Genomic DNA, 8,394 nt, shown 5'->3' with positions numbered 1-8,394 from the left:
CAAAAACAGACGATTTTTGAAATCTGTACTTTTTATCATCTGTAATTGACTCGTAATTATAGCCACGTAAATCATTCAATATTTTTTTTAGCCAGACTTAATGGCTATTTACCCTATAATAGCTTTAAATCCATGAATTCTTAACAGAATAATTGTGTATAGAGCCAAAAACAGCTTTTTTTATTTAAACACAGACCTCTGTCTCAGAAAGACCACTCACAATGAGAATGCATCACATATAATTTTATAGTACCTCCTTAATCAATACAATGGTGTATCAGTTGCACTCTGCTAAAGGATGAAATATCTCTCAGGGATCAGGCTTGTTGTATTGTAAACATTATGTCTTAGCAATATTTTGTAGTCTACACAACAGGAATCATATTTCATATCTGGAAATAAACTTGTCATAACTGTGACTCTTTATATGGGTGCTTTGCATTTATAGACTGAGATGTCATGGTCATAATAAAAAATAGGCTATAATTTAAAGCATACAAACTTTCATCATGTCAAGCATGTTGTGTGTGTGTGTGTGTGTGTGTGTGTGTGTGTGTGTATGTGTGTGTGTGTGTGTGTGTGTGTGTATGTGTGCGTGTGTGTGTGTGTGTGTGTGTGTGTGTGTGTGTGTGTGTGTGTGTGTGTGTGAGATTAAGAGGGCTAGAACTTCTGATATGGTCATCATCTTCATTAGGGTGGAGAGTGTGGCCCAGCTGTCAGTTAATGTTTTCTTCGTGGCAGGAGGTTACAAAGCCTGCCCCTGTTGTGTTGTGCAGTCAACTTGACATTCATGAAAGAATTCTCATCGTCATGAAATACCATTCCCACCCCACACACATTTAGCAGAAGGCTTGAAATCCATATTTCTGTCATCTTATACCCTAGCGCCCCTTAATCGTTGGAATACAACAATAAATGATGTGTGTCTGTCTTGAGATATCTGAGCACAAAAAAACTTTAACATATTTATCCCTGTGCTGAGATGAGATGGGAAACAACAAAGGAGACCTTCTTTATAAGCCATAGCAAATTGAGCTTAACACGCTGACAAACAGGCAGGTGGTATAGCTTTACTTCTCCGGCTGTCATTTCAAATTAAATTTTGCTCAGTCATGCCTTCAGATCCCACTAAAACACACTCGACAAACAAGATCTGCAGCAGCAAGGGATGCTCTGCGTGCTCATCGAACACTTGATACAATGTGACATTGACATCCACCATTCTGACCATGGAGCTTGTCAACCAGATTTGACCTCTTTTCAGAACCATTTTGGTGTTGTCGGCTTAATAAAAACAGACTGCGTCTTGTTCTGTGTATTCATTCAAACCCCTCCCTTTTGGTTCTGAGGTTTGCTGAGTTAATTTTGCCGCAAACCATACTGTCTGGACGGCAATATTATGTAAGACCATGTCACTGCCAGTCTCTTCCATTGCGCCTCAATTTGTGCACAACGGCCAATGAAATGCTGTTTGCTGTGAAAGTAATCTAGGAATCTATTCCACAGTCAGGAGTCATTTTCGAAATACCACTTCCATCAAATTTGTATTGCATAAACTGGAAAAGTCCATTATTTTGAGAGGTTAATGATATTTATGCAAATTGGAATGTGATGGAGTTGGACAAAAGGATGATAACCAGGGTTATGTGTAGAGGCCTGGTCATTCCAGTTTCAATAAAGAAACTTGTACAAGAGCTGACCAGATTGGGCTCTTGGTTAAGGCAGCCTAAAGTCATGTTTTTGCAGGCATTTCTGGTATATGTTATGGTTTCCTCCAATATTTTTTCAGAAGTTTAGCAAGCAGACACAGCCAGACCTGTTTAAGTCAGTTTAAATCTTAATTGTGCTACATTATGCAGTCTCTGTGTGCTATATATTCAGTTTATTAATAGGTGGGGAAGACTAATTCATATTCTGTTCAGACAAATGCAGACGGTCTCCCCAGGTAGTTCCAAGAATTGCTGTGATTAACCTAACAGCATGATCTTTTCCTCCTCTCATCTCCTCATTCCTGACCATTAATGCATTAACGACTCTTGAACTCAGACACAAACTGTTAAGTTCACTCTGTGAGTCTCTATTGATTTCTAAGATACCTTGGATCTGGTATATTACATGGTTGTTATGATGTTAGCAGAGGTCTATGATACTTATGATACAGTTTTTATCATGTAGTTTTTCCACTGAGGTCCTATTTTGTGCCAATAACAGTCATATTTGAGTTTTTCTTGAACATTTTTCATACTCTTCCTGAAATAAACAGTTATTTTTTTGCAAAACACTTTGTTCTTGACTGTTGGTTTGCTGTTAATATATATGTATATATGGGTCTCCACACCGGAGACCCGGGGTTCGATATATATATATATATATATATACATACAGTATATATATACATGTATATGTACATGTATACATACACTCACCTAAAGGATTATTAGGAACACCTGCTCAATTTCTCATTAATTGCCACGTTTAAATGCCACGGCCTACCTGAGCATTGTTTCTGACCATGTCCATCCCTTTATGACCACCATGTACCCATCCTCTGATGGCTACTTCCAGCAGGATAATGCACCATGTCACAAAGCTCGAATCATTTCAAATTGGTTTCTTGAACATGACAATGAGTTCACTGTACTAAAATGGCCCCCACAGTCACCAGATCTCAACCCAATAGAGCATCTTTGGGATGTGGTGGAACGGGAGCTTCGTGCCCTGGATGTGCATCCCACAAATCTCCATAAACTGCAAGATGCTATCCTATCAATATGGGCCAACATTTCTAAAGAATGCTTTCAGCACCTTGTTGAATCAATGCCACGTAGAATTAAGGCAGTTCTGAAGGCGAAAGGGGGTCAAACACAGTATTAGTATGGTGTTCCTAATAATCCTTTTCACGAGTTCACATGTTAATGAAATCTGATGAAAAATTATAATGCGTATTTGACTTGCTGTCCGGGGGGGGGGGCTCCGAGCTCGGAATTCGGCCCGACCCCAGAGTACTCCCCCCTATGAATGTATAGACCATAGGTATCTATGAGTAGACCCTGCCGAGTGTGAGGTGATGGGGTGGTGGTGGTATGCTGAGAATTTTGTCATGAGACAGGAGGTAAGGGAAGGCTTTATTTATACTGGCTTCTTCTTGTGCTGATTGGATGATTACCTGAACATGCTCCTCCCGAACTTTGTTACATAAAACTTCATTAGGTGAGTGTATATATATATATATATATATATATATATCGAACCCGGGTCTCCGACGTGGGAGGCAGGGACAAGGAGGCTACATACCACAGCCTCTGGTATCAGTCGCTAGAGCGCCTCTTGAGATCAGGGGAGTGAGGTTTACCTGCACAGCTCTTAGCTGGCCTCCATTACACTCACCCTCCCTAAACCTCACTCCCATCCGGGTCATGGCACCAATGCAACCCCTCAGGTCCTACTCGCCCCTCTCTGTGCGGGCTTCAAACCCTGGTCTCCAGCGTGGGAGGCAGGCGCTCTAACAAGGAGACTAAAGAATGCAGCTCTTACATATATAGAGCTCTTACATATATATAAAATTATATATAAAAAAATGTCATACTTAAAATCTGCAGGTGACTGTCTTTATGACTGAGTCATTGCCTCAATTATTCAACTGATTCATTCAAAATACAGTTTGGAATTGTTTTGGCTGAGCAAAACACATTACTGAGAATATTTTATACAAGTTACTCGATATGAACTTGTTATCAGTGGTGTTACATATATTAATATAAACGTATTTTATTTATGATGGAAAAGCAAAATCACTTTATAGTTGTTTCTTACACTAAAGCCTGCATTACATTAAGAAAGATTATTGAACCGATCTGCACTGAAATGTGTCATAATACTGTTAAGATTTAAAACTCTAATTTTGAACTCTTCTGATGTTTATGAATAGATAGTCTATCCTGCATTCATATTTCGATGCAATCTGGTGCACCAGAGTTGTCATTTTTGTAGCTTAGTTTCAATAAATATCAAATTCATCAGATCAAGAAAATTTGTATTTGAATCGTTTCGACCATGACTGGACTGGAGATCTGGTTAGTGACCTGGACAGTTTTTAAACTGCCATGGAAACATCTGTTGGCTCATCTATCTCATAACATCTGTAGGAGCAGAGAAAAAAGTACTGACATATGTGTCATCTTTACACCTTTACAGATGCCTAAAGTCAGCAGCTCAAATTCATGTCATCACTGGGGCCAGTTGCATAAACATAGCCATTATGTTAAGTCTGTGTCTTAAAAACTAGTATGAACAACTAGGAGTTAGTTATCATCAGTCTTACTTTTCAGTATCAAAAGTGCTTCCTTCCTCCTGTGCCTGGTGTTGATTAAATTTTTACATCCTGTTATTAGAACAGTTTATTCTGACTTGAACTTAAGTAAAGAATTGAATTAAAAAAGAAAGAAAAAAGGAAAATGTCTCGGTCTGAATATCATCCATATGGTGGAAGAGATCAGACTATGACATTATCTAAGAACCAATCTACCACCACAGATGGACCAGAAATCTGTATAGTCTCAGAGATGAAGACTGTAAACAAACATTGTTCACCCCTCATATTTCTTTTTTAAAGCATCTGTGAATGTCAACTGTTATGAGCGTGATGACTCAGCTTCATAAACACTTCATATGGGGATCTTATTGGATTCACAGATGAATGTGCATAAATTTCATCCCTTGTGATGTTTCAGGTGCACATGCTGTTCTTCATGTTTTTTTCTTTAATTAAAATCTTTTGAAGGTTCGCCTTACAAAAGTTCCTCTGAAGGCTTGTGCGCTCACTCGTTTCCACAGTTCCTCCCTGACTTGTCTGATGCCCTTGCCTCGGCCATTCTCTGAACCTCTATTTCACAGATGGTACAGCACACAGCAAGAGTGATCTTCTGTTGGGCCGTGTTCATTTCTGATTTAGGAAGAGAGGGAGCAAACCAAACAAGCTCGGTGGCATCCATCAGCGCTGTGGCCTGAGAGTGGAAAGGTGGCGTAAATCTGAAGCCTCTCTATGGCAAGCGAAACAAGGCTATTACAGTATACCTCTCTGATGGATGCATGCACTTCACATTGGGAATTTTTTTTTTTTTTTTTTTTTTTTTTTTTGCCAAGAACAGGCATATGGAAGATTTTTTTTTTTCACTACCATCTATGCTGATTAATCTGGGGGATTTATATTATGTAACACATTCTGTTGATTTTCCAATTGGAACATGTGGTTGCGTTCATTAATAAAACAAAAGCCGCAGCATTAAATATGTAATATTTTGGTACCTGAATCTTTTGAGAATTCAGGAAGCCCCTCTGTATTTTTCATTCAATTAATGCATTTATTTATTAGAGCAACCTTACCAGGAGTGTCTTATAAAATATACTTCTGTCACCTATTACTTTAAAATTTTACTTTGTAATCAATGTGTCAAGGATATCAACCCAAATCCTGGTCTGGAATAATGTAGGCCTATTAGATATCTCTCTCACTCTGAATCCCACATGCGCCGGCTTTACTTTGCCATATTTTATTCATTCTTTTGTCAGGTTGTGTGAGAGTGTGCTTGCCTTCTATCTTGTTTCTGTGTGTTTGGTTATAAAAGTTAGAAACCCACATCTGTTTTGCTTTCCACGGGTTACGTCTGTGTTGTGGGGCTAACTTCAAAGAACATTCTCTTTTAAAAAAGAACTTATATTCTTTCACAGAAAGCACCGGTGATATCTTGTCAGCTTGTCAATTCCAATTATAGTTTTCTCTCCCCAGCTGAGGCTTTGGAGCAGAAATCTTTACGAGCCATCAGATGCCTCCGCTGACTTTTTGAACAGACCCCTCTTGCCAGACTGGGGGAATGAGAAAGGGATTGTAAAAAGACTGATAGATGGCCGTCGAGCCAGAGTACGGACGTGTGTCTCAGTCTTACATGCCGCCTGCTATCCTGAAGCGTTCTGTCTGTGGCGGCGGCGGGAAATATGACACACCAAAGGACTGTGAAGGATCAATATTTAATCTTTAATGTGCTTCTCCTAAAAACCTGCGACTGAAAACTTTGTTTACAATATATTATCCAACTTAAAGGGTCCTTGTTCCACCTGGGTATTGACAATGTCGGGTACACAAATCATGCTGAGCTTTTATAGCGGTGTTGGGAATAAGCGAGCTGAATAGAGAAGAGCAGATGCAGAGTGCCAGAGAGAAGAAGACAGTACAAACAGGTTAATGGCCATTATTAATGACAAGAGAGTGATTAATGGCCAACGGAAACTGCATTAATGAGCTGCCACTATCTTATTATGTTCCCCAAGAGAGTGTGCACTGTTTTTTTATTATATTTAAATTGCTATATTTATTAATATAATACATTACTATATATATATACAGTATGTATATATATATATATATATATATATATATATATATTGCCTACTCTCTTGATCTCCAAAGAAGCATAAGAACCCTTCAGTCATAAATGTGATTGAAGTACCTTAAAGGCCCACTGAAGTGCCTTGGAATGTGCAGCTTATATGATGCGCTGACATAATTTCCACTGAAACAGGAAGCTAAAGGCTGATTTATACTTCTGCGTCGGACCTACGCCGGAGCCTCTACGCTGTAGGCAACACGTTAGTTTTCATTTATACTTCTGCGTCATTGTCCGCGTTGACGCACAATTACACATGCAGAGGGAGCGTGTATAACCCGAGGGAGGGGTTCTAGCAGACCAATCACAGCGCTTGCGTCCACATAGAATTGATGCGTTGTTACATTTTTGGAGAGGTGCACGTCAGGATACGCCGAAGGGTACGCGTGTTACACACAGCCTAGGACGTAGCTATGGTGTGAGTTCGATGCAGAAGTATAAATTGGGCTTAAGGCGGGACATATTGAATGGCCCCTCCCCCTTTTCAAATAGCCAATAGCGTTTAGTTTACCTCACAGACTGCAAATCGTACTTTGACAGCACCATGGAAGTGAATCCGAGCGCTGATGATATAGTTGAGGTGTAAATAAATTCTAGCTATTTCATTCTTAACCAAGGTACAGTTGGGTTTAATTTGTCATTTAATAAGATCTACTAATATATATTGTTAGTGCTGAGAATTTTCACGTGAATAAATTTAATTTAGCTTTTTTACTTTAATGGTCTAGAGCTTTAGAGTGGTAGAGCTTTTGCCAAGCGTGTCAGAGGTTCAGGGTTCTAATCGTCACTCGTATAGTTTTTTTTTCCCTCATCAAAACCGAATGTGTTTATTAGTGGTTGTATATCAAGCAGGGACACTTTGTGTGCATTTTGTTTTGTGATTTCGCCGGAACGAATAGAGAGTCTCCACAACTAGGCCTTCTTTAAGCGATAGATTGAAGTGCGCATCCGTGTGAAGACTGTGCGCGAGCCTCAAAAGAACACTGTATCCGAGCCACTGATAGCAGCGAGAACAAGCGCTAAGCTTGATTTAAAAAACAAAACAAAAAAAAAACATTTCAGTGCTAGAACACTTCTTATTACGTAACAAACGAACGAAATTAATGCCCAGCTAGTTAACTGGGGAAGATTTATTTATTTGTATTAGGTACATCTGTGACAAAATGACTAAATGACTAAATGTTTCAAAATGTGGTCGGGACAATATTGACCCATGGCAAAAACCCATATTGCTCTGTGACGTGTCAACAGTCGCTTTGGCCAGGTGCAGAGCATGTGAGGATGTATTGCATAGGCCTTTTTCAATCTTTTTTTTTTTCTTAACAAACAATATACTGAATCCTGGCCCATATGCTGCTCCCACTGGATGAGCATAATGGTGATTCATTCTAATGGGCATCGCTTGAATTCAGTGCTCCATAAGTGTTTGACTTGGCCAGTGCCTTTAATTAGAGTATTTAGCTCTGGAAAGAGCATAGTTTGACCTCTTTCCTTGTTATTTTAACTTGGTCATCCACTGAGACAAATGAATCAAATTACGATTTGATTGAAGACCACAGAAATGGGCCCAGCTTTGTTGCTTGCAACAAAATGACACAATAGAATCTTTAAAGGTCCCCTATTATGCCCATACATGCCAAACCTCCCGATTTTTCCGGGAGACTCCCGAATTTCAAAGCCCCTCCCGAAAATCTCCCGGACCGACCTTTCTCCCGAATTTCTCCCGATTTCCACCCGGACAACAATATTGCTACACCATCCGTCACTGGACGCCGTTTCAGACCGAACAATAATAAAGGTTACACCTCGAAGTCAAGCGCGGCAATCAGAACGGAAGTTGTTATTGTACAAATTAGGGTCTAACCTCCTGAGGAGAGGCCTTAAGGAATTGAATTTGTCAAATAAATGAATTACATTTTTCTTTGCGTTTGTGTGTGTGATATATATGACGACA

This window comes from Squalius cephalus (assembly GCF_949319135.1).
Source record: "Squalius cephalus genome assembly, chromosome: 1".
Lineage (NCBI taxonomy): Eukaryota > Metazoa > Chordata > Actinopteri > Cypriniformes > Leuciscidae > Squalius > Squalius cephalus.
The sequence above is the reverse complement of the archived record's forward strand: the minus strand, read 5'-3'. Positions refer to the sequence as shown.